General features: G+C 44.0%; 1 protein-coding gene across 4 annotated transcripts in view; it reads right to left on the minus strand.

Annotated features, from left to right (window-relative positions):
- The window catches only part of brinp1 (bone morphogenetic protein/retinoic acid inducible neural-specific 1), a 578,248-nt gene that overhangs the window by 524,902 nt on the left and 26,069 nt on the right, over positions 1-27,277 (minus strand). For all 4 annotated transcript variants that reach the window (XR_011356129.1, XM_069932740.1, XM_069932734.1 and 1 more), the window contains one exon: positions 23,373-23,432. The gene's annotated coding sequence lies outside the window, so the exon portion shown is untranslated. The remainder of the gene's footprint in view (positions 1-23,372; positions 23,433-27,277) is intronic.

Raw genomic sequence — 27,277 nt, forward strand, 5'->3', positions numbered from 1 at the left:
AACTCTTGATCATTGAGCCCATGGTAAAACTGGTTTTGTTTAATGTCACTTCATTTGAAGTAGCACTTTTCAAGAATGTTAAATGAAGAGCTGCTGTACTGGAATATGAACCAATGATGTGGATGGAGTGACAAGAGTGCAAGAGAGACATAGTTTGGACCTTTCAACTTGATTTTCTGTGGACAAAAATATTCACAATGTTGTCATTATATAAAATCTCAGCATCTAGATTTCTTTCCAAGAACTGCTAAAAATGTGAAGAGTGTTGGAAGTGTGTTGAAGGACATTTCTTCTTATTCATGGTAATTACATTGGTTTGTAAAGAGAGTTGGAAAGCATTCTCTCTCTCTCTCTCTCTCTCTCTCTCTCTACCCACTCCATGCTTCAGTTGAGCACATGATCTAACCAACTGTAACTAATTAAATTGTGTTTGACTGCCTGGAACAAAACTAAAAATTGTTACATGCTAACAAAGAGCTGACTCATCTATGAGGCAAAAGCCCAGTAACCAAACCAGGAACTGAGAGGAGAAATGTGAAGGAATGTTATATAGTGAAAAAGCACCTGTTCATGACATTTTTGGGGGCAGGAGAAAGGGGGTGTGTGGTGATGGTTTAACGCAAAAGAAATTTTATCCATAAAGATCCCGCAGTTGGGAGATAGGTCTGTCAGTCACCAGTTGTATCTCATTGGTTTGACCTCAGGATGGTCCGGAATAAACAGGGTTGAACTCAGAGCACATGAGTCAGAGAGATAGGGAAGGATATCCTTGGCACAGATGTCACATTGTAATATTGCAACCTCAAGCAAAGGTGTTTCACTACAAAATAAGGAAGTCTAGTTTTTTTCTGGTGATTCTTTAGTAAAATTCCTGGTCAGGATATCTGCACAGCTGATTATAAATTAATTCCAGGCCAATGGTAACTGGAGAATTTTACGGGGAGTCAGGGGTCCTAAGGAGGAATGCTGAAACTAAGATGGGTACAGGCGTACCAAGGGTAAGTACAAAAGCTAGATAGACTCACAAAACCCAGACTTTGGACATCACCACGCCTTCAACACAAAGAAAAGCAAAATTAGTGCTTCATAACAATGATTTATACTAAAGATAGGGAAAGGGTTATTTCAGTGCCCAGATTTATTTATAACAAGGTCGTTGGTAAAGCATCCTCTTATCTTGGGCCAAATTGATCTTTAATAATTTAACATAATTGAGACTTAATTGATATGTTAATGACTAATTGCAAGTAACTACTCAAAAGAAATGGCATTTTTGGGTTGAAGTCAATGGGAGTCCAAGCTAAGATAGGCAATTACAAAGTAATTTAAAGTGTTACAGTTGATAATGCACTTCACTTCACATAATTAATGTGGCTGAAGTTTAAATTAGAAAGAAAAGCTCTTAAAACTTTTCTGCATTGTTCCATAACTGATGGCCAATGGAATCCGTAAGAAAAAAATCATATATAAAGCACATTCTTACTGAAAGAAAATGTCTGTTTCTCTTCCTCTGTCGCTTCTTCCATTGCCACATTCTCTAGCTGCCAAAGCCTTCTACATCATTATTCTGTAATATATTTCTTGAAAATGTGTTCAGGATATTTTTATCATCCGCTAATGCCCATCTTCTGACAGTTTGTGCTTGAAGAAGGATATTTACATTCACACTGACACTCAATTGCTTACAATAAATTAACAGAATGGTAATTTAATAAACAATGAAAAATATCTGTTGACACTTCAGATGCAAACAAAACAATCAGGCTGAAATCCTTCTTAGTAAAGCAAGAGATCCTTGCACAACTCTATTTGTTTGAACCGACAGTGTGATATTTATTCTTTCTATAAAACTTTATTTAAAACTTTTAAAAACAACAGAATATCAACAGCAACAACAACAAAAAATGGTTTCTTTACAATATAGTAAACCCCTGTCCCTCCCCCCCCCACTCAGCCAGCCCCCTCAAGGGGAGCCAAAAAAGAAAACATAAAATATATACAATATTTTAAGATATTTCCAAACACATATATTCTAAATAAGATGACCACATTTTAACAAAAAAGTTATAGTGATATTTATTCTTGATCTTCTCTTCTTCTTCTTTGGCTTGGCTTCGCGGACAAAGATTTATGGAGGGGGTAAATGTCCACGTCGGCTGCAGGCTCATTTGTGGCTGACAAGTCCAATGCGGGACAGGCAGACAAGGTTGCAGCGGTTGCAGGGGAAAATTGGTGGGTTGGGGTTGGGTGTTGGGTTTTTCCTCCTTTGCCTTTTGTCAGTGAGGTGGGCTCTGCGGTCTTCTTCAAAGGAGGTTGCTGCCCGCCAAACTGTGAGGCGCCAAGATGCACGGTTTGAGGCGATATCAGCCCACTGGCGGTGGTCAATGTGGCAGGCACCAAGAGATTTCTTTAGGCAGTCCTTGTACCTTTTCTTTGGTGCACCTCTGTCACGGTGGCCAGTGGAGAGCTCGCCATATAACACGATCTTGGGAAGGCGATGGTCCTCCATTCTGGAGACGTGACCCACCTAGCGCAGCTGGATCTTCAGCAGTGTGGACTCGATGCTGTCGACCTCTGCCATCTCGAGTACTTCGACGTTAGGGATGAAAGCGCTCCAATGAATGTTGAGGATGGAGCGGAGACAACGCTGGTGGAAGCGTTCTAGGAGCCGTAGGTGATGCCGGTAAAGGACCCATGATTCGGAGCCGAACAGGAGTGTGGGTATGACAACGGCTCTGTATATGCTTATCTTTGTGAGGTTTTTCAGTTGGTTGTTTTTCCAGACTCTTTTGTGTAGTCTTCCAAAGGCGCTATTTGCCTTGGCGAGTCTGTTGTCTATCTCGTTGTCGATCCTTGCATCTGATGCAAGGCTGCACCATTTATTCTTGATAATTTATCAATAATTGTCATTATCAGTGCCATTGTTTCATTTGACTCCATTTCGCAACCTTTCTGAATGGCTGTTGTCATGCAATTCTGGAAGTTAATGGGAGAAAGGATGCCTTCAGTTTCCTGCAGGTCGTTACTGGAGCAATGCTATTTCAACTTCTGTGCATCCAACCTCATTTATGCCCTTCACATCCAAGTGAGAAGTGATACCCAACTAAGTCATCCAAAAAAAAATGTTGAAACAGCAGTGATCAATTTGAAATTCGGTCTTCTAAATGATTTTATTTTTGTAATTTGCGCATTACAATGGTACAACACTTGCTGCAGCAAATTATTACCATCAATGGACAGTGAAATTATTTCCACCTGGAATAAATGCACATCAATTCTGTTGCAATCATTCTTTGATGCACAGGCTTAACCCATTACTTGCCATCACCACTGAAGGATCTTCATCCAAGAGTACGCTCCTACAGCAGGTTTCTGACAAGGTCTCTCCATAAATGATTATCAGGCTTTTTGGAGACACTGATGTTGGGATCAAAAGACAAATACATCATGATTTGGACTTAATTTTCCAAAGAGGTGTGAATGTATTCAACAGTGACTTTCAAAAATTAATATTAAACAGGGAGAGAATTACAGTATTAAGGCATAACACCAGGTTGTGAGATGCCAACTATTCCTTATATATGCCACCACTGAGGCCTTCCTGATCCTGAAATCCCCAAACACCTGTCTGAGTGATCAGAAACAAACTTCAGGAGTCAGTTATAGATGTGCCAATGACCACTGTCCGCAGAGAATTTTTTAAACAGAAATACAGAGGCTACACTGCAAGATGAAAACTATGGCAAAGATATGCTTTGGATCTTGTGCAGTTCCTTTATGCCTCCACATTTTGCTCTTGCCATCACTCGAATACAGGCTAATCTTGATCTCATCTGTACACAAGAATTTTCCAGAATTCTGCAGGCCCTTTTAAATACTTGACAAAATGAAATCTGGTCATCCTTTCTGTGGCTAACTAATGGTTTGTATCTTGTGGTGTAGCCTCTATATTTCAGTTCATAAAGTTTTCTACAGAAATAAGTCTTTGACATGCCCACACCTGCCTCCTAAGCAGTGTTTCTGATCTGAGAGAAACATGATAGGCTGCAGATGTTGTGAATGTAGTAAAAACACCAAATTGCAGAGGGACTCAGCTGGTCTATTCAGCATCTATGGGAGACAAACATATATTGCCGACGTTTTGGGCCTGAGTCCTTCGAGGAAAATCAAAAAAGGAAGAATGTCTGAGAATTCAAACAAATGGGAGAAGAATCCAGACCAACAAAAGATGTTAATTGGATGTGATAAGGGACTGGGTGGAATTTCTCATGTCTGTGAGAAAGGAGACAGGGAACAGCAAGACAATTGGAAAACAAGAGGGTGGGGGGGGGGGGGTTAAACGAAAACCAGAGAAGTCAAAATTAATGCCATCTGTCAGACATGTGTTTGAGATTTTCTTCATTCTGCTGAAGTCTTCAGAGGAAGTCTTCCTTGGAATACTAATCACTTTGTGATTACGAGCTCACCCGTATGCTCTTTATTCTTAATGATGTTCCAAACTGTTGATTTGGGTAATTCTAAGGTTTGGGCAATGTCTCTTATTGTTTTATTCTTGATTTTCATTGACACAACCCTGGTCCTCATGTTGAAAAATGGCCACTACAGACTCCAAAGGTGATCAAAAGTTTAGATACAAGCCCCACTCTTATTCCTGCACCATTGAAGCAATTATATATGCACAACTGTGAAGCTGTGTCCCAAACATTATTGTACCCTGAAATAAGGGGACTATGATTAAAAAGTGCTCTAATTTCTATGTTGCCATACCAAAATATATACAATTAACCTTGAATAAAATCTGGAATGTGTTCTTTAATTATATGTGAATTGTTTGATTAGAAATTTAAAACAGGGGCAAAACATGGAAAAAAAAGTGTCTTTGTCCCAAACATTGATGAGGGCACTGTATATCTGCATTTCTCCATTATGGCTGGATCAAAATTAAAGTATTCCTGATACCAGTATTGATAGGCAAGGATGAAGCTCTTTGGGATTGAAATATTAACCTCTTCAAAAATGATGACATATCACTAATGAATGAAAATGTAACCTACTTGTTTTCAGAAGAATAAATGAATTTATTTATTTAATCTTGTTGCAATGGGAGATAAATCAAGATTTTATTGAAAGTTATAGTCAAATTCTTTTACTTATTCAAATAAATATGAACCATGCTTGGGTTTAGCACTTGAAATAAAATTCCTTGTTTGGATATTGATAATAACAGCCTCTTGTTGTTCCAGATCCTGTTGAAGCTTCTCTTGATTTGAGAGACAATTATTCAATATCTTACTCTTGATCAATACAGACTTCAATATCCACTAAGGGAATGACAACCTAAAATAAAAATGAGTGGATTCAGAAGCACCTTGTCTCTGAAAATTTATTAATGGTTCCATACAACTCAAATGGCACAATTCTGTGCAAAAGAGGGAACAGAAGCATGTACATCATTGCAAAAGGAGTCAACTACAACATAGAAAAACTGTGGTATTATTAGCAACAAGAGAATTTCATGCCAAACCTCAAGAATGTCTTCCACCCACATATGCCCTCAACCCTGGAGCTAACAAGTTCTATCCTTTCTAATCTGTATCAACATGACAACAGGCTCTGGACTTATTTGATTACTCTTCAAGCTGTAAATAAATTCAAGATGGAGCATCATCGTAATTTATTCCCCCCATCCTCTTTTCTTGAAGGCACTGACTTAGCTTTCTGAATATTGGTTCTGGGTCTGCAACACTCTCCATTCATCCTAAGCATGTGGACATTACTCACATGGAAACTGAGGATTTGTTTGACTGCAGAAGAAGGAGGAGCACGTTTTTTTTCCAGCCCCACATCCAAAGGATAGATTTCAACTTAAAAAGCACTGTTAATGAGGTGGTACATCTCAAGCTCGACTCCAGATGAAAGAACAGAAAATTAGTTGCTGCGCCAAAGTGAATGTTAAGGAGGTGAAAGATGCCATTTAAATACCAGGCCTTTCTTCCTTTGAGAGAACCAATAAAATTGTTGGTTTTCAAGAGGATTTTAAAAGAGGGACAATGAAGTCTGTTAAGTTCTGAAGCTGAATTATTTGCAGGTGGAAGATATTTGGCTCCCATTTTGGACCAGGTGTTGCCTACCATTTCAATGCCCCATTTCTATACCCACTCTCAAAAGAATAAAACCCCTGGCATCCAGAATTCAATCAACTTGCAGCCTCAAGCAACCGGCAAAACATTTGAGAAAAATACATTTTAAAAATTTTAAATAAATAAGATGTTAAAAAAGTAGATAAGTTTAAAATTGTAAAATTAATGTTCTCTGAAGTAACAAGTAAATCTTTGGTGAAAATGGGAGCAAATATTCAGCCTACAGAATGCCTTAGTCATGGTTTGCTTGTGGCAGCTGTTTGAATATAGTTGTGTGAAATAGCAATGGTGTCACCCATTTTGGAGACCTGCTTGCTGCTGAACACTGTTGGGGCAACTCTCTTAGAGTGGCTCCTTATCACTGCTTAGTAAGAGTCACCCCTGTCAGAGGTTTTATCTGAAAACTAGGGGGAAGGGAGTAAATTATTTATAATGCTATTGTTAGTCTTTTAGGTGGTTTCATGGAGGGGGAGGAACCTGTGGCGACAATTAAATGTTTTTAAAGAAGGTGACTGAAGATAAAGTAAAATGCTGTGAGGTTTATATATTAACGCAAGTGAAGTTTGTTCAGTGCAAGTACACTACAATATTTGTCTTTTGAACAGTTTATTCTTAGTGCAGGTATATTAGTTAGGCATTGCAAGAGTAAGTTTCAAGTAACCAGAAAGTACATTTCTCTGGCATCTACCAATCCCATAGGTGCCAGATACCAGGGGTTTTTCTGTATCTCCATATCAAATTCCACAACTTCAGGTAACTTACTTCTCCCTCTGTCAAAACTGTCCATTTCTGCTCTGTGAACTGCACTTTTTGTTTCTCTCTCATTATTGTGCTTCATTTTGTGCTTCCTGGAAGGAAGCCGCTGGGCGCTACTCGCATCATCCATCAAGAGCAGCGACTCGGACCCCAAGATGGTCCTGGCATCCACCACCTTTAATAGGGACATTCCCCATGGACTCAAGGGCTCAATGATGGACATCACTGTCAATCGAAAGGTAACAATTTGCCTGTTCAATAGCGGTAGTACTGAGAGTTTCATGCACCCGGACACTAAAGATCAAAATCTATCCCATTAACATTTTCATCGCCTTTGCTGCCCAGGACCATTCCATCATGGCTCTCAGGTGCTGCTCAGTGGAATTGACTGTGGGAGGGGAAAAATACCAAGGGTTCAGACTCCTAGTCATGCCCCAGTTGTCTTAGGGCTGGACTTCCAGTGCCACCACCAAAGCTTTTGGCAGCCCCCTCCCTATGCTCACACTCCACAGCGCCCAGCCTAGTGACCACTCCCAGTCCACCTGCAGCCTCTCCACACTATGGGTAACCCCTCCCACCTTCTTCAACTACCTCACATCAGACTGCAAGCCTATAGCTGTTGGGCAACCAACTGGGCCTTCATTAAGGCAAAGGTAAGGTGGCTTCTAGCAGAAGGTATCATAGAGCCCAGCCTCAGTCTCTGGAGAACCTAGTGGTAAAGGTGTAGCAAATCCAGGATGGTCATCAATTATAGTCAGACCATAAACTGGTACACCCAACTGGATGCCTAACCCTAACCCTACCCCAAATAGCCATCATGGTCAATGAGATAGCCCGCTATAAGGTCTTCTCGCCAATTGACTTAAAGTCAGCCTATCATCAGCTCCCTATCCACCCCTGGGATAAACTATATACTGGCTTTGAGCCAGGTGCCATCCTAGGGTACATGGTGAACATGTCCTGACCCAGAATGCATGTGTCCACTAATGGAACTGCTACTCCCCCACATGCTCAAGCCCCTCCGTAGTGCCTTGGGCTTTTCTCCTATAACTCCCAGTGGATCCCCCATTTTTTGGACAGGTCTGCCCACTGGCTCAAGCCACCACCTTTTCCCTCCCCCAAGGAGGCACAAGCAGCTTTCGCTCACATCAGGCAGGACATCGCTGATACCATGATACAGGCCGTGGATGAGGACACCCCATTCCAGGTGGAGTGCGATGCCTCTGATGTTGCCCTCGAGCCACCTTCAACCAAGAGTGCTGACCCGTGGCCTTCTTCCCTTGGACCCTCCACAGTTCTGAGCTTCGGCACTACGCCATTGAAAGGAGGCCCAGGTGATTGTGGAAGTGGTCCGCCACTGACGCTACTATCTGGCAGGCAAGAGGTTCACCCTCCTCACCGACCAATGCACAGTGGCTTTCATGTTCAGCATCACATAAGGGCAAGATCAAGAGTGTTAGGATCTTGTGCTGGAGAGTCGAACTGGCCACATTCAGTTATATCATCCAGTACAGACCGGGGAATTCAACAACTTCCCTGCCTCCAGGTCCTGGACCTGCGCCACTGTGCAGTCTGACCAATTGCAGGTGCTGCACAACACCCTCTGCCACCCAGGTGTCATGTGCCTGACCCATTTCATCAAGTCCCGGAACCTCCCCTTCATAGTCCAGGAAATCCGGACCATGACCAATTCATTCAGAGTCTGTGTAGAGTGCAAACCGCGCTTCTTTCGCCTGCCATAGGCCCACTTCGTCAAGGCCACTCGGTCCTTCGAATGGCTTAACATCGACTTCAAGGGCCCCCTGCCTTCCACGAACAAGAATGTCTACTTCCTCACGGTCGTAGATGAATACTCCTTTTTACCCTTCACCATCCCTTGCCCTGACACTTCCATAGCCGACGTTATCAGGGCATTGGCGCAGATTTTCACCACGTTCAGATATCTAGCCTTTATCCACAGTAATTAGGGGTCTGGCTTAATACAACTCGAGAGGCACAGGCAGGTGGAGTGTGAATTCAGGGTGATCTGGAAGACAGTCCTCCTGGCCCTGAGATCCAAAGGTTAGTCTGTTGACTACTGGCAAGAGGCCCTCCCTGAGGAACTCCCTGCCATTAGGTCAGTCTTGTGCACGGCTATTAACCAGACCCCTCACAAGTGCATTTTTTTGTTCCCCAGGAAATCGGCGACTGGGTTCACCCTCCAAACTTGGCTCATATCTCCAGGACCGGTGCACCTCTGCAAACATGTGCGGGCCAAAGGTCCAAACCGCTGGTCAAGCAGGTGCTCCTCCTCCATGCCAACCAGAAATACGCCTACGTCAGGTACCTCAGTGGCTGCGAGGACACCATCTCGACTAGGGATCTGGCCTCAGCATCATGACTACCTAGCCCAACCTGCCCACCATGGGTACCCTTGGCCCACCCAGGATTTGGGAGCCGACCTCCTCCCTCCATCCCTCCAGAGGGCTCCACTCCTAGTGGATCAGACCTACCTGGCCACTCCCCTGCGGACAGACATACAGATAGACACCACGCTGCCCACACTGATGCCCACCATGGCTACGCCGGACCCAGCCAACCCTCAGGTAATGACGCCCTCACTAGGAGCCAACTATGCAATGGTCCCAGAGACTCCAATGGCCACTGGACCGCCTGAATTTGTAAATATCACCCAGCATTGTTTTTACATCCCCCCCCCCCCCCCCACCAGGACTTAATTTTAAGAAGTGGGTGAATGTGGTGATATGACCACCAGCCTACTGCAGGGGGCGATCTCTGTACCTGCAGGCACACTACCTAAGGCGCTGACTCCAGCTAGTCGGCTGTCAATCAGCCAACCTGAATATAAATTTGAATTGGCCCCTCCTGAGCCAGTAACACGGGAAGCCACCAAGGCTTGAACTGGTGTTCAGACAATTACTGGAATAAAACCTGTTGTACAGTCTTTTCTGAGTTTGTGCTTGCTTGTTGCTACCTCAGCGCACCAAACTACCTAAGCCATTCTCTCGTCTTCCTCCACCCATCAGAAGGTTCACAAGCATCAGATGATGTACCAGTCGAGTTAAGCATTCTCATACATAACAGTTTCCTACATTTCTTTCCTCATTGAACGCCCCTTGAAATTTACCCATTAAATCACATTTCCTTACATTGCTGGAAGATGCATTTTGTTTGAAAACAATCCTTTTGCAATTTTGACAAGTTAATCAAGTTAATAGTTAATCAGGATATTCAAAAAGAGATAATAATACTTTGTGAACATTTATTATTTAAATGTGTTGCATTTTGTTTCAAAATTGTTATATTTATCATTATTATTTTTCGCATAAGTTTAATGGCATGTAGGTTTATTAGATTTTTGGAAGCCAATTGTTGCTCAATAAGATCTGGAATTTGGATTAGTACTTTAAATCTATCTGAACACCAACATTCTATTAGCTGCCCCTTTCCCCTCCCCTGCCAAGGAGTTGATTGATGTGTACTTTTCAGGTGTCTGCCCAGCATTTGCCATCAGGTGCAATCCATTTACAGAGGCTTTGAGTCAAAAAGCCAATTCCAATCCTCAGTGCACTTCACAAGCAGAACAAACCAAGATCTTAATTAAAAGCAAATTACTTAGTGCAAGAGAAAATCATGTTATGAACTGTGCTTTGTGCCCACGAGACAAGACATGGATCCAATGAATGATTTAAAATCATTGCTTAACAATTTGTAACTTGGTTCTTCACCATTTTTAAAGCTGACACAACCCCAGGGTTTATTTGCTATTACTGTTGAATTTTCTTGTCAAGAACAGGCATTATTGATTCCTCAGCGATCCCGCTGATATAAATTTGCTCGGAGTTCAATCATTGGAAACTTTCTGAAAGCCCACAGTGAAATTTGTAAAGGCCAAGACTTTTGAGGGAACATGCAAAAAGGCATTAAAACTTGCTTCATATTTCAAAGATCTCGGCAAAGGGTTTGGTATTGAATGCTGCTTGTGTGCATTGGTAAGTGGCAGATGTTGAGGGGGAATAATGAAAAAGTGAGGAATATATGAAGAAAAAGGATAAACAAGACTTATTTAAATGGGTGTTTGATGATCTCCGTGGACACAATCAGTCAGAGGGCCAATTCCTGTCCTGAATGGGAGCGCTGCTGGGGCTGCTGTAATGGCAGCAGTGTTGCAGGCGGAGACCCGTGGAGAGTGTAGAGCAGACACAGCACTCCCTCAGGGTCAAATCGCCCAGCCTTACTATCATCAGCTCTGTACAGTTGTAAAGGGCCAATTAATGGAGCAGATGGGTGGCTTTATTTTGATTTCTGTGACCCTGGGTGTTTGTATGCCCAATGTGGTGGTGCATGCACAAGGGGTTGCAGACCCCAGGGAAGCAGAGGACTGAAGCAGGGCACCAGAAAATGGGGAGAACCCCTACTGTTTGAGAAAAAAGCAGAGGAGATGACCCACAGGGCAGTGTCCGCGGCTTAAGAGCAGCCAGATAGCAGGCTGTTGGTGACTCGAGGCAAGGAACCCGTGCAGCCTGTGGCTGCTGTGACTGTGGTCGTAGGATTCACACTAGGCGGTGGACAGCTGGTGACTGGTTCTAGACTGCCAGAAGGGGTACCAGGTATCAAGAGCAGAATGCAAGAGGGTGGCCGAGGGTGCTGAAGGTTTCATAATTGGGGAGCTCGTGTTGCTGATAGTTTGGAATGAAGACCGTGTGGCTGCAGAGGCTGCTAGAGCACTGGAGGCAAATCCATGGACATTCAGTGACTCTGGGGGTCTCTCTTTAGCTTCTCTTCCTATGACTGTAAGAGGCACTTCAGGCAATTTCTGATGATGGCAAATTTGTCTGCCTTATGGCAGACAAAAGGAAATTCCATGTAATATTCTTCTTCTTTGGCTTGGCTTCGCGGACGAATTTTTACGGAGGGGGTAAATGTCCACGTCAGCTGCAGGCTCGTTTGTGGCTGACAAGTCCGATGCGGGACAGGCAGACACGGTTGCAGCGGTTGCAGGGGAAAATTGGTGGGTTGGGGTTGGGTGTTGGGTTTTTACTCCTTTGTCTTTTGTCAGTGAGGTGGGCTCTGCGGTCTTCTTCAAAGGAGGTTGCTGCCCGCCGAACTGTGAGGCGCCAAGATGCACGGTTTGAGGCGATATCAGCCCACTGGCGGTGGTCAATGTGGCAGGCACCAAGAGATTTCTTTAGGCAGTCCTTGTACCTCTTCTTTGGTACACCTCTGTCACGGTGGCCAGTGGAGAGCTCGCCATATAACACGATCTTGGGAAGGCGATGGTCCTCTATTCTGGAGACATGACCCACCCAGCGCAGCTGGATCTTCAGCAGCGTGGACTCGATGCTGTTGGCCTCTGCCATCTCGAGTACTTTGATGATGGAGATGAAGTCGCTCCAATGAATGTTGAGGATGGAGCGGAGACAACGCTGGTGGAAGTGTTCTAGGGCAATGGAGGAATCTTGAAACTTGAATCTTCTGATGCATCAATGATTTAAGCCAAGAGTGAGTGACAGGTAAAAGAAGTGTCTTATATTACAAGACTATGCCCATGAGTGTTTGATTAAATGTTGTAAGATTTACATTGTTCTTGGCATTATTTCAAAAGGATAATGGTGTATTACTTTCCTGAGTTGGCAATTCATTTGGTGGCAAGCTCGACAAATAAAATCACTGATTCAGTCCAAAGGATTAGAATTGGGTTTAATGAATTCCCCACAACTTCTCTGACAGTGTTTTGCTTCATTCAGATTCCTCATGGATTGAGTGCATCGCCCCTACTTATATTTTCATTCATTTAAGTGAGCGGTAGCCAACTCACATCCACTCTGATGTCAGCAAAGCTTCAGTCGTCTTTGCTTCCTGAGCAAAACTGACTGATAAAATAGATTTGACAATGAGTTGCTGTTGGCAACATCTTCTTAATGAAACTGCTGTTTACTGATATGGACAACTTCACTCATTACTCCATTCACTTATTCACTTCTCATTTTGTTGGGGGATAGGAAAACTTGCTCGACAATCCAATGACAGGATGAAACTTGCCTGCAGCTGCTTCTTCTCATTCCCTTTACTGTCTATTCCCCAACAAGAGGGCCATTTATATTGTGGATAATGAACAAACAAGGCTTGGCTATTTGCCACCAGTGCTGATCACTGAAATCCCTTATTTCCCCCAAATAATTGAGTCCTTTGATATGTGAGAGAGCCCAATAAATTCCAAAGAGCCTCAAATATAAACACGCAAATCTAACAGAACATCGCTCACTGAGGAAGCGTGGAAGTATAGAGATTAGCTTCAACAAAGAAAGGTTTCAAAAACTGGTGAGTTTTATGTCCTAGCTGGTCCCACCATAAGCAGAATTTCAGTTCTAAATGAATGCTTTGTGGAGTCCAAAAAGGCTGCTTCAATTTTCGGTCACAAATATCTGCAGCTTGTTGGTAAGTTCACATCAATTAACTTTGCAACCAATGCATCATTTTGTTCAAATCACAACAATTTGTGAAGTACATAAACCAATGAGTTTCTTATGCAAACCTTGATAAAGTTCAATCTAACAATTTTGAAACTAAGATCAAGTGGCTCTTGTTCTATCCTCTTCTTCAACAATATTTCTGAGACTGTCATGATTCTTTGGCTATTTCTGCACTCAAGAGGTATAGAGGAAGAATCGCTGAATATATTAAGGCGGAGATAGACAATTCGGAGATGCTTGGCCATTCTGGGAAACAAGGAAAATAGCTGATGTTGACAATGAAATCAGCCACAATTTTTTTCACATCAAGCAGGGTTGAGGAGACATTTTACCAATTTCTGATTTTTTAAAATCATTTTATAGGAGAGAAAATATCTTTCTCACAGCATGAGATTGAAAATACCTCTGATTTAAAAACTAATTTTCAGGATCTGAGCACTGAAGACAAAGCCAATATTTACTGCCCATTTTTGACTGCCCTTGAGAAAGTGATGGCAAGCCTCATTTATGAATTATCACAGTTCTTCTGGTTAAGGTGCTCCCATGGCATTGATGGGCTTGAATTCTAGGACTTAGGAAGGATGAAGGTCTTGTGGTACATTACCAAGCAAGGACGTTAATTTGGAGCTGAATTTGCAGTTAATGATGCTGCCATTCCTCTCTTTGGTGGAAAGGGTTTGTGAGGCTTTCTGCCATTGCCTGGGTGTGTAATTGCAGTGAGTTTTGTATTTGTGTGCACTGTGGACTGATAGTGGAAGGTACACATATTTAGGATGGTGGATGGAATGATAGAACTGCATGGTGCAATGCAAAATATTTATCTCCCAATAGGCAGGGTTGCTTAAATGAAAGCTTTGATGACCAGCGACATATTTCCAAATCAGGATCTTAACTTCGAGGAGAATTTTCAGTTGGTGTCGATCCCATGCTTTTGGTGGCAAATGTTATGGGTTTCAATAGATATTGGACTTCAACATTCCTCATTTTGTCAGGTAATCATTCATAAAAATGTAATACACTAACATCACTGGTATCCAGCACCTATGGTGATTAGTAGATGTCAGATGAGTGAATTTTCTGGTTGCTTGAGATTGTATGTTCTGTTATTGGTGAACTGACGGTGAAGCACACCAATTTTAAACCCATATTTTTTACCTATTTATTTTACTCAAATTTTATTTTGCCAGTTGCTTGAGGTTGCCAGTTGCTTGAGTTCTGGGTAACAGAGGTTTTACTATATGTAAAAGATAGCCTTGCAAGTCAAAGATAACCATGCCTCCCTTCCAGATAGACACAATATCTTCTAAGCATGGTTCGATGAGAAAGAACAGGCTGATGTCTCCCTCTTGCATTGTGCGGATGAGGTGAGGAGAACCCTATCCAAGGTGAATCTACTTAAGGCAGTGGGAGACTGCGGGACCAGACAACATTTGTAATCAGGTATTGAGGGTCTGTGCAGACCAAATGACAGAGGTCTTTACAGTCATCTTCAACATATCACTGAAGCAGTCCATCATCCCCACGGGTTTTAAGATAGCCACCATCATACCAGTACCAAAGAGGGTGACAGAAACAGGCTTCGATGGCTAGCATCCAGTGGTACTGACCTCCATCATTATGAAATGCTTTGAGCATCTGGTTATGGAAGGCATCAAAGTACACCTCCCAGAGATACTGGAGCCATTTCAATTCACCTACAGTAGAACTGTTCCACTGATGATGCTATAGCCTTGTCTCTGCATTCTGACATGACCCACCTGGAGATCGACGCCTCATGTGCAGGCTGTTGTTCATTAGCTTCAGCCTTGTGTTTAATATGATGAGTCCCCAGAGGCTTGAAGAGAAGCCGTCCTCACTGTGACTCAACACCCCTCTCTGAAACTGGATTCTGGACTTCCTATCAGGAAGATCACAGTCTGTCTAGTTTGGCAGCAGATTGTCAAATGTCATCACACTGAGCACTGGCACACCTCAAGGCTGTATGTTCAGCCTGCTCTTGTTCATGCTGCTGACCTGCGCCTGCAATACCAGCTCCAGCTCCAAGAATTATCAAGTTTGTAGATGATAGGATAGTAGCCGGCCTTGTCAGCAACAATGATGAGTTGCACTACAGAGAAGAGTTGCAAAACCTCAGGAAATTGTATGAGAACAACAACCTGAGTTTCATTGTGGACAAGACAAAGGAGATGATTGTGGACTTCAGGGGGACCAGGATCAACCACCCTCCACTGCATATCAATAATCAGTAGAGGAGACAGTAAAGAGCACCAAGTTCCTCAGAGTTCACTTAAAAAGTGATGTATCCTGGATGCAAAACATCTCCTCACTTGTCAGGAAAGCACAACAACAACTGCATTTCCTGAGAAGACAAAGGCAGGCAAGGCTACAGGCTACCATCCTGTCATAGGAGCTCTATCAAGAGTATCCTGCCCACTTGCATCACTGTTTGGCAGGGTTTCACTAAAGCATCAGATTGGAGATTAATCCATAGGATCGTAAGAGTGACAGAAAATCACTCTCTTCCCCCATTGAAAGAATTTACTGGGATCGTTGTTGAAAAAGAGCCCACAAAATCAGTGAGGACCCCTTTCACAATGCAAACAGCCTCTTTCAGTTACTTCCATCGGGAAAGAGATGCTGGAGTATAAGAACCAGAACCACCAGGCTGAGAAACAATTTCTTCCCGCAGGAGCTGAGACTGCTGGACAACTGATGGACTGCTCATACAAACCCTCAGTGACTCTATTTATTTAGCAATAACACTTTTTCTTTCTTCTTTTTCTTTGGCTTGGCTTCGCGGACAAAGATTTATGGAGGGGGTAAAAAGTCCACGTCAGCTGCAGGCTCGTTTGTGGCTGACAAGTCCGATGCGGGACAGGCAGACACGGTTGCAGCGGTTGCAGGGGAAAATTGGTTGGTTGGGGTTGGGTGTTGGGTTTTTCCTCCTTTGCCTTTTGTCAGTGAGGTTGGCTCTGTGGTCTTCTTCAAAGGAGGTTGCTGCCCGCCGAACTGTGAGGCGCCAAGATGCACGGTTTGAGGCGTTATCAGCCCACTGGCGGTGGTCAATGTGGCAGGCACCAAGAGATTTCTTTAGGCAGTCCTTGTACCTTTTCTTTGGTGCACCTCTGTCACGGTGGCCAGTGGAGAGCTCGCCATATAACACGATCTTGGGAAGGCGATGGTCCTCCATTCTGGAGACGTGACCCATCCAGCGCAGCTGGATCTTCAGCAGCATGGACTCGATGCTGTCGACCTCTGTCATCTCGAGTACTTCGACGTTAGGGATGAAAGCGCTCCAATGGATGTTGAGGATGGAGCGGAGACAACGCTGGTGGAAGCGTTCTAGGAGCCGTAGGTGGTAGGTGGTGCCGGTAGAGGACCCATGATTCGGAGCCGAACAGGAGTGTGGGTATGACAACGGCTCTGTATACGCTTATCTTTGTGAGGTTTTTCAGTTGGTTGTTTTTCCAGACTCTTTTGTGTAGTCTTCCAAAGGCGCTATTTGCCTTGGCGAGTCTGTTGTCTATCTCATTGTCGATCCTTGCATCTGATGAAATGGTGCAGCCGAGATAGGTAAACTGGTTGACCATTTTGAGTTTTGTGTGCCCGATGGAGATGTGGGGGGGCTGGTAGTCATGGTGGGGAGCTGGCTGATGGAGGACCTCAGTTTTCTTCAGGCTGACTTCCAGGCCAAACATTTTGGCAGTTTTCGCAAAGCAGGACGTCAAGCGCTGAAGAGCTGGCTCTGAATGGGCAACTAAAGCGGCATCGTCTGCAAAGAGTAGTTCACGGACAAGTTTCTCTTGTGTCTTGGTGTGAGCTTGCAGGCGCCTCAGATTGAAGAGACTGCCATCCGTGCGGTACCGGATGTAAACAGCGTCTTCATTGTTGGGGTCTTTCATGGCTTGGTTCAGCATCATGCTGAAGAAGATTGAAAAGAGGGTTGGTGCGAGAACACAGCCTTGCTTCACACCATTGTTAATGGAGAAGGGTTCAGAGAGCTCATTGCTGTATCTGACCCGACCTTGTTGGTTTTCGTGCAGTTGGATAATCATGTTGAGGAACTTTGGGGGACATCCGATGCGCTCTAGTATTTGCCAAAGCCCTTTCCTGCTTTCTTTAATACAATCCTCTCCTCTGGCATGAACCACAAGGGCTTTGACCAGACCATCTTACAAATGGGCTTTCCATAAGCTTGCCACCTTGTGCTGTTCCACTCCCAGCTGCTGCCTGCTGACTATAACACTGTACAAGTGATCTCTCTCTCTCTCTCTCTCTCTCTCTCTCTCTCTCTCTCTGAGAGAAAGCTTATTTGACTCTCTCTTCTAGAAAAAGCACATGACCCTCTTAGAACAGCAAACTCTCTTCCAGACAGAAAGTGGCTCCAACAAGATCTTTCATCTTTCGTCTTTTGTAAACAACAATCCATTAGTGAAGTCTCTTGAGCATTTTTCAAAGCTCTTGCAAAAGCTATGAGGCCCCAAAATGTCTAACATGGAGTAGAGCTCCAGTATTTTAAATAAGATCTGTTTTAAAGTGTTTGTATGTGACCTACTCTAACAAACCTTTCCCAGTTTATCTCCCAAAAGACATAACTATATACTCTGTCACAATATGTTGCAACCAGGATCAGAGGACAGTCTCGTCAAATTGTATTGAGCAATTGAATGATAGATATTCTTGAATTTGAACTTGGTATTTGAACATATATCTAAGGGAAGGCAAAGAAAGAGTCACCATGATCATTGCATGGCACCCCTAACAGTAAGAGAAAGAGAAGCAAACAAAAGCCCTTTCAAAGGCACTGAATATGGTAAACCACTGTTGAATATTTAACTGTCTAGACACAACCCTTTGGCTGTTTGCACCTATGGCCCGTCCTACAGACTCCTGAATAAAGCTGACTGCTCCACAGCCCCTTCCCCAGTTCAGGACAGTTGACCAGCATTGACATGTCTCCATTCTATTGTGAATAAAACCCTGTCAGTTTAACATAACTTCCAGTCTTTTGGAGTTATTGATGGTCCATCAATTTTTAATTTATAATAAACTTTGAAGCTGGAGAAGTTTGAAATTGACCCTCAATCACCAGAAGCCTCAACCAACTTCGAACTCTGGCTGCGTTGCTTCGGAGGATTCCTGCAGGCACCATCGGCTGTTGTTCAACCATAGAACAACAAGCTGCAGGTACTACGCTCCTGGGTCAGGCCCCTGATATACTTAATAATCAGGGATGCCACATCGTACCTGGAGGCAATGGACATTTTGAAGGGGCAATAGCTGAAGAAGGTAAACGAGGTCCATGTGAGACACCTCCTGGCTTCCCCAAAACAGCAACCTGGGAAGTCGAGTGCTGAATACCTCTGGGCCCTATGAACTGTCAGATGGGCCTGTGATTGCAAGACCTTGACGACTGCGGATAACACGAAGGACCTGATTAGGTGCAGCTACATCCATCAGAGACTGTTGGAGCAAGGTGTGCTCAAGTTAAGGAGGGCAGTCGAATTGACAGGCACACTGGAGATGGCCCTCCAGAATATGGAAGCCTACTTGGCTGACAATATGGCCACCACGTGGTTGCCCCAGGCACTGCCATCTTGGGACATGCTGCCACCACCATGGCTACCGGAGATCTGGTTACGGCTGCTGTACACCACTAACACAATGTCCTGGCAGTGACCCGACCATGGCTGCTGTTCTCTATGAGCACCCGGTGCTACTTTTGTGGCCTGGGCAAGTACCTGAGGAAACACTGCTCAGCAAAAGATGCAGCCTGCTCCAACTGCGGAATGAAAGGGCATTACATGAACATGCATAAGTCGAAGTCATCCCAACACAGCAGCATCACGTGCAGACCATGGGGTATAGACAACACTTTCCAAGTTCTAATATTTTACAATTTCAAATCATATCACCTTTACAGAAACATAAACAATGATATTCCGAATTACCATCTTATTAATTCAATTAATGAAATTTCGTAGTTGGAGCTGTAGTAGCTTTAATTGCTGATTCTTGATAAGACGAATAAACATTTTGATTAACTTTGCATTGAGATTTTTGTACCGATGAGTCACAAAATATACTGTATAATATTAAACTTTAAACAGATATGAAAGAAATAAACAAAATAAAATGAATGTAAGGTGAATTCAAGGAAAAGTACCTCAAGAGCTTACATCTCAGTCATGATTCTTTGAAGAATGAGATATAAACTCTTGGTCTGCTTGGATATTACAACATATGATATCATAGTAACCATGGTAACACTACAAACAACAATTTTCCTTAAAGGGATATTCAAAAATTTAACTACAGATCAAAAATACAAGACCCAGCAGTGCCACGTATGTGCCATGAGGGCCACCATCTTGGACACTGCCATCTTTGAGACCTATCAGCGAAAGGTCCATGGCTCACACATGGTGCTGCTGGGTCATAGCGTGCGAGCTGTGGTGGCTGCCATCTTGGATGCTAGCATCTTGTGATTGAACACACAAACTCTTCACCACAGCTTCAGACAGTGCCCGACACTGTCTTCCATTATGCTGGATCAAGATAGTCCTCACCAACTCGTTAAATCAATGATGGACATCCAGGTTAACAGCCACATGACAAGCTGTCTGTTTGATAGTCAGAGCATGGAGAACACTATCCCACTTGCAATTAGGTCAGTGAGTCATGAAGTCTCCTTGGCCTCGAGGTCCCATACTGCTGATGTCTGCAGCTACTGCGTAATGACCCTGATCGTGCGGGGCACAGACTACAAAGACTTTAAACTCCTGGTGATTTCACACTGTGCATGGCCATGCTACTGGGACTGGACTTCCAATGCCACCTTAAAATTGTAATGATGGAGTATGATGCCTCCATTACCCCCCCCCCCCCATCCCCCCACATTCACTGTCTATAACCATCAATTCTTAAATTGCTTGCTAGGCTCCATCACTGATATCCTCCCCCCACTGTCTTCTTCCTCCACTGTTCCCAGCCAAGATGGCCCAGGGCGCATGACATGCGGATTCTCAATTCTCAAGATCACCCCTCCACTGCTCTTTGCTAACCTCACCCCCAACTGCAAACCCATTGGCACCAAAAGTAGATGGTACAATTCCAGGGAGAGGGCCTTTATTAGGTCTGAAGTGCAGCAGCTATTCAATGAGGGGATCATTAAAGCCAGCACCAGCCCTTGGAGAACCCAAGTTGTGGTAGTGCGGAATGGGGAAAAAACAGGATGGTCATTGACTACAGTCAGGCTATTAACAAATACACATATCCTCTTCCCCAAATATCCGAAATGGTCAACCAAATTGCACAATGACGGCTTTTCTCCACCATCGACCTAAAGTCAGCATATCACCAGCTTCCCATCTGCCCAGAGATCCGGCAATATACTGGTTTTGAGGCAGAAGTCCACCTCTACTATTTCCTGAGTGTTCCCTTTGCCATCACCAATGGGGTCTCAGTATTCCAGTGGGAAATGGACTGACTGGTAGACCAGTATGAACAGCAGGCCACATTCCCATATCTGGACAACGTCATCATTTGCAGCCATGACCTGAAGGACCATGACACCTACTTCCAAAAAATTTCTTCAAACCACCTCACATACAATAAGGCTACATGCGTATTCCGCATAACCCGCCTTGCCATTCTTGGTTGTGTCATCGAGAATGAAGTAATTGGCCCCGACTCTGACTGCATGAGCCCAGTCTTGGAACTCCCCCTTCCCCACAGCCACAAATCCCTGAAAAGGTGTCTGGGCTTCTTTTCCTATTATACCAAGTGGGTCCTCAATTATGCAGAAAAGGCTTCGCCCCTTGTTAACTCTACTTCCTTTTCCCTGACACCAGAGGCCCATGCAACTTTCAGCTACATCAAGGCAGACATTGCCAAGGCTACGATGCACACCGTGGATGAATCCATCCTATTCCAGGTGCTGAGTGATGCATCCGACTTCACTCTGGCTGCAACACTTAATCAGGTGGGCAGACCCATCATCTTCTTTTCCTGCACCCACCAGGCTCCCAAATCTGATACTTCTCTGTTGCGATGGAGGCCCAAGCCATTGTTGAGCCAGTATGTCACTGGAGACATGACCGAGCTGGCAAACGATTTACCTTGCTGACTGACCAATGGGCAGTGGCTTTCATGTTCAAAAACCAGCAGTGATGCAAAATTAAAAAAAAAAGACAAGAAATTGAGGTGGAGAATTGAACATTCCACCTACAATTATGATATCTGTACTGGTCTGGGAAACTCAATGAACCCTGGATGCTTTATCTCATGGAATGTGTGCCAGCACACAAAAAGACAAATTGCAAACCCTACACAATGACCTCTACCAACCTGGAATCACCAGGTTCTTCCATTTTAGCAAAGTCTACAATCTGCCTTACTCCATCAAAGAGTTCAGGACCATAACCAGAAACTGACAGGTCTGCAAGGAGTGCAAACCACACTTCCACCGACCAGAAAAAATGAAGCTGATAAAGGCCACCTGCCCCTTTGAACACCTGAGTATTGATTTCAAAGGACTCCTCCCCTCCTCTGACTGCAATGTGTACTTCCTCAACATCATCAATAAGTACTCATGTTTTCCATTTGCCTTTTTCTGCCCAGACATGACAGCTGCCACAGTCATCAAGGGCCTAAGCAGTCTCTTCGCTCTGTTTGGGTTCCCCTGCTATATCCATAGAAATCGAGGGCCCTCCTTCATAGTGACAAGCTGTGTCAGTACCTGCTGGCCAGAGGTATTGCCATGAATAGAGCCACCAGCTACAACTCCCGAGGGAATGGGCAGATGGTAAAGAAGAACGCCGCTGTCTGGAAGGCCATTCTCCTAGCCCTGAAGTCTAAAGGCCTTCCAGTATCCTGCTGGAAGGATGTCATCCCTGAGGCAATCTACTCGATCAGATCACTTCTTTATACTGTCGCCAATGCCACTCCGCATGAAAGAACATTTTCCTTCCCAGGAAGTCTGCCACAGGGATCTCGCTGCCAGCCTGGCTAATGACCCCAGGGCTGGTCTTACTCTGGAAGCACACAATGAGCCATAAGACCAACCCACTGAACGAAACGGTCCACCTCCTCCATGACAACTCCCAATACGCCTATGTGGTGCACCCTGATGGGTATGAGGACCCATGGCAGGTTATCCCAGCCCAACGGATGGCATACCAGACTCGTCGCCATGCATCCATCAAAACAACACCAACAACTGCATACAGGCAACCCAGACTGCCAAGGACCCCATTGCATCAACAGCTGGCACTATGACGGTCACAGTGATAGATCAGACCACCTGAAAGACTTAATTTATGATAACATCTAATGCCCTTCACTGCACCAAATTCTTTTAAAAACAATGGGTGAATGTGTGTATATTTAACTGCCTGGGCATACCCTTGGGCGACTATACTTGTGGCTCCTCCCACAGACTCCTGAATAAAGGTGACTCTTCCACAGCCCCCTCTCCAGTTCAGGACAGTCGACCAGCATGGATGTGCCTCCATTCTATTATGAATAAGAGCCTATCAGTTTTACATAACATCCAGTCTTTTGGAGTTATTGATGGTGCATGGATTCCCCTCAAATATTCCAGCTTCCACAGACTCCTGTTCAAACCATCGTCCACTCAAGTTCAAGGTCTAAACGTCCAATGTAATCAGGACAGTCTTCAGTGCCCGAGGCCCATTGTGAGCCCTTCTTTCCCTCAGCATCTCCTCAGATCCCTGACAGGGGTTCAGTGTCTAAAGGTGAGGTTTTCACAGATGATCTTTGTAAAGGTAAGTTGAAGTACTTCAGCTTCAGACCTGAACAATGCATTGAATGGGTTAGGTGATGATATTCAAATTATCTACCACTGAACATGACCAAAGTATAACGAGTAATAGAAGTCTTTGTATTTACCACATTTGTATGTTATATATTCTGACAAAATTAAGAAACACATTTAGCCCATCATGTCTAACAACTCCACCCTGATCTTTCTGTCACCCACCTTTACTGGAAGCAACTTCTAGCTGTCATTTAGGATGTGAGTTTCTTTTTCAGCCAGGACCTGAGGAGAGGAGTTCAAGCGAAAGATTAAACAGGTTAAAACTTAATTCCCTGGATCATCGGAGAATGAGGGGATGTTTTATAGAGGTATACAAAATTATGGGGGATACAGATAGAGTAAATGCAAGCAGACTTTTTCCCTTGAGGTAAGGTGAAACAAGAACAAGAGGACATGAGTTAAGGGTGAAATGTGAAATGTTTAAAGGGAATTTTAGCAGGAACATCTTCATGTTGAGGTGTTAAGGATGTGGAACAAGTTGAACTGGTGAATGCGAGTTCAGTCTCGACAGTTATAAATCATATGAGAGGTACATGGATGGGAGGGTTATTAAGGAGGACTACAGTCCATGTGCAGGTCAATGGGACCAGGCAGAAAAAAAGTTTTGTGCAGACGAGATGGGCTGTTTCTGTGCCATGATGTTCTATGTGGAAGGAAAATGGAGCAGAGGAAGAAGTTTACTCATTTACAGGAAGAATGTGCAAATTCCACACAACCAGTGCCTGAGGTCAGAATCGACCCTATGTCTTTAGACCTGTCTGGGAGAAGCACTAACTGCTATACCAAAGGCCATATAGACAATCCTCCTTGATTATTCATGATTGCAGAAAAGGGAGATTTCAGATTGTGTGAAGGGGAATGGTTTGTGAAGGAAGATGATCATGTTTATTGGAGTGGATTTGGGACTTGAAGAAGTTTTGGTGTTGAGCAGGCAGTAGAGTGTTGGGCAGTGAGATCAGCGAGAAAGCAAAGCAAAAGTTGGAAGCCAGCATTTGAAAATGACTTGGAGGCATGTGGAGAGATCTGGAAGACCAGTGATTCCAGGGAATGGAGTCCGACTGTGCAGTGGGGAGCGATGAGGATAAGCATGATGGATGAGAAGATAAACACAGAAACTGTCATAAGGAAGACTGATGCCCTGGGAACCTCTGCAGGTGAACAGAATTTAATTGGCATCAACTAGGACCATTAGATTAAAATCATTTATAAAATATATATATTTTAGACATTCAGCACGGTAACAGGCCCTTCCAGCCCACGTGGCTGTGCTGCCCAAATATCCCAATTAACCTACATCCCGGTACATTATGAATGGTGGGAGGAAACTGGAGCACCAAGAGGAAACCCATGCAGACACGGGGAGAACATACAAGCTTCTTACAGACAGCATTGGATTTGAAGCCCAGTCAAACTTCTGCCGCTGAAACAGTAACAACGTTGCGCTAACCTCTACACTACCCTTCTCCAGTGTTCCGGCTGAACTACAGAAAGGAAGCTCAAATTCACCTAGGTGACATCAACCTGACACCAGAAGGGACACAGAATGCATTTCCAGAAGAGCACAAAGTGCCACATTCCCACTCACCTTGAGAAAGTCACTCATACACAACCACGTTGCATTAAAAATCTTTTTTTTATGGCTCCATCTTTTGTGGTTACCCCAAAGTAAACAATCAATATTTGCCTATTGCTTCTTTTGATTTAGTGTTCGAGTTTCCCATATTTTAAATATATACATGACAAGTCTAAAAGACAGTAAATTCATGGTCTGTAATGAGGTGAAAATGTGTTTAAAAGGAATGTACTTAAAACATGTTTATAAGATGTGTTCAAAAGGTACATAAAACAGTAGAAACTCATATTATGTGAAAAAGGGTTCAATATTTTTTAATTCATTCATTGTTTATTTCATTCTTTATTGGTAAGAATGGAAGCATAATAGTATTACAGCGTCTTCGCCCACATTACCTGGGGGGGAATTGTGGTTTGTACCTCATTCAAGTAAATGGTTCCACTGAGGATACATCACCTGATCACTTTTGTGATTATTTCTCCCCATTTTCAGGGCGTAACATTTTGGAGGCACCGCTGAGATTGCTCCGGTGTCCACAACCTGGCAGCCGAGTTCTGAGGCAGCTATCTCCCCACACCACTAACCCAGGCAGGCTGCAGGGAGGAATGTGGTTCTGTTCGAGGAGAGCTGGATGCTGACAGTGGAGGGTACGTCAACTTAGACTGATCAGAGATCGCCGAGGACATCAAGGGCCATCCAGTTCCGAGTCAACTCCTGCACAGTAAAGGATTCTCCTAGCCTGTAATCATGTCAGCCTTAGAAGAGCTTCAGAAAGAGGTAGTGGGGGAGGGGGGTGGGTGGGGCTACGTTCCCTGACTAGAGACAATTTGTTCAGAGTTTGTGATTTCCTTAACATATCTGGTGAGAGCAAAGAGTAGATGTGGAGGGAAAGTCTCGTATATCAGGACTGGTTTGTGTAATGCAGTATCTTGAAAGAGAAGAAGTGCCAAGGTTAGAAGATGACAGTATATCGGAATTGTTGCTACTGAAGGACACAATTGCAGATGTGGTTACAGGGACAGATTATGGAGCAGCACAAACTAAGGAAAATGTGGAAAGGGCAGGGACACAGGGAGAAATAGAGGAACAAAGAACTGTAAAGCAACATAAAGAAGTGAAATTTGAGCAGTTCACCTTCTGCTAAAACTACTGGTCATGAGTCCTGGCACTAGTCCCAAGCTACCACAAGCCCACAAGTCAGCATGCAACACTCAGTCAGTGTTCAGCAGTAGCCAAGCCCATGCTGGTAGAAAGACTTCAAAATCTCGGGTCAAATAGGTGAACCAGGCCAGCAAGATTAATTGACATTTTTCAGCCTTGCTCCTCAGATTGAGAATGGACTGAACAGAGGTTATCCTAAACTAGAAATAGTAGCTGCTGTAATCAGAGGTATTTCTCCAGGCTCACCGTTACGTAGCTATTTGGAAGGGAGACCCCAACTGACTCTCCCCACGCTCCGACGCCTCCTGTGCTCCTGCTTCCAGGAAAAGAGCACCACAGAGCTTTACAAGGAGCCAGGATCTGAAACACAGAGCATCAAAGAAACCCCTCAGAGCTTCCTCATGCGAGTTTTAGATTTGAAGCAGAAAGACTCTTGCTTCCCAAGAGTCAGGATCAGGACTTAAGTGCAATCCAAATTTAGTCCAGAGCATGTGCTCACACACATTACTTACAGATCTCCAAAATGACAGTATCAGTATAGACATGCAACCTCTCCTAGATATGGAGACCTCTGATGAGCTTTTGTTAGAGAGGTTAAGCATTGCTTGTGCTAATGAGACCGAAAGAAGAAACAAGAAGTTTAGCATCCCACGGTCATCCTCAAGTGTAAGTGTAGTACAGGCAGAGTGTAGTTACCTGCTAAGAGCCCTGAGAAGGAAGCTAGGACAAAGGTTTCCCCTGAATTGTTAACAGAGAGATACAAGAGCCGAAGACAGGCTTGGCTTCCTTAAAAGGACTCAGTGCAGAGATAGCCCAGATTAAAGAGACCCTACAGCAGAGAAGGTCTCAGCCACAGTACTATGCCCCACCAACAGGTAGGTCAGATAGAGACCCTGAGCCACCTGTTTCACTGCAGCAGTATTACAACAGCTACAGCCAGCCTCAAGTACTTTCCCCAGTACAGACCTAGTATAGACCTAATCTGTACACTAACCACACTGTCTGTGCTCCATGAAAATGTCTTGTCTGCCAGCAGACAGGAGTGAATGAATGCTGCATGCACTGCTACTGATGTGGAAATGGAGAACATCTGCAAGCTGAATGCAAAATCAAAGTAATCAAACCATCCAGGCAAGCTCCTTTAAACAGGGAAGTGTTACCACCACGGGACAGGTGTTGTTTGTGACCAGCAAAGAGTCCCAGAAATGTGCAAATTGTGAGAGTATAGACTCACCCTGATGAACTGAAACAATGCTCATCCTCTAAAGAGACACGTTATTGTTCCAAAATATGTCAAAACCCAAACTGGGCTGAACGGAGAGAAAATGCACTG

This window comes from Narcine bancroftii, chromosome 1 (genome assembly GCF_036971445.1).
Source record: "Narcine bancroftii isolate sNarBan1 chromosome 1, sNarBan1.hap1, whole genome shotgun sequence".
Classification (NCBI taxonomy): domain Eukaryota; kingdom Metazoa; phylum Chordata; class Chondrichthyes; order Torpediniformes; family Narcinidae; genus Narcine; species Narcine bancroftii.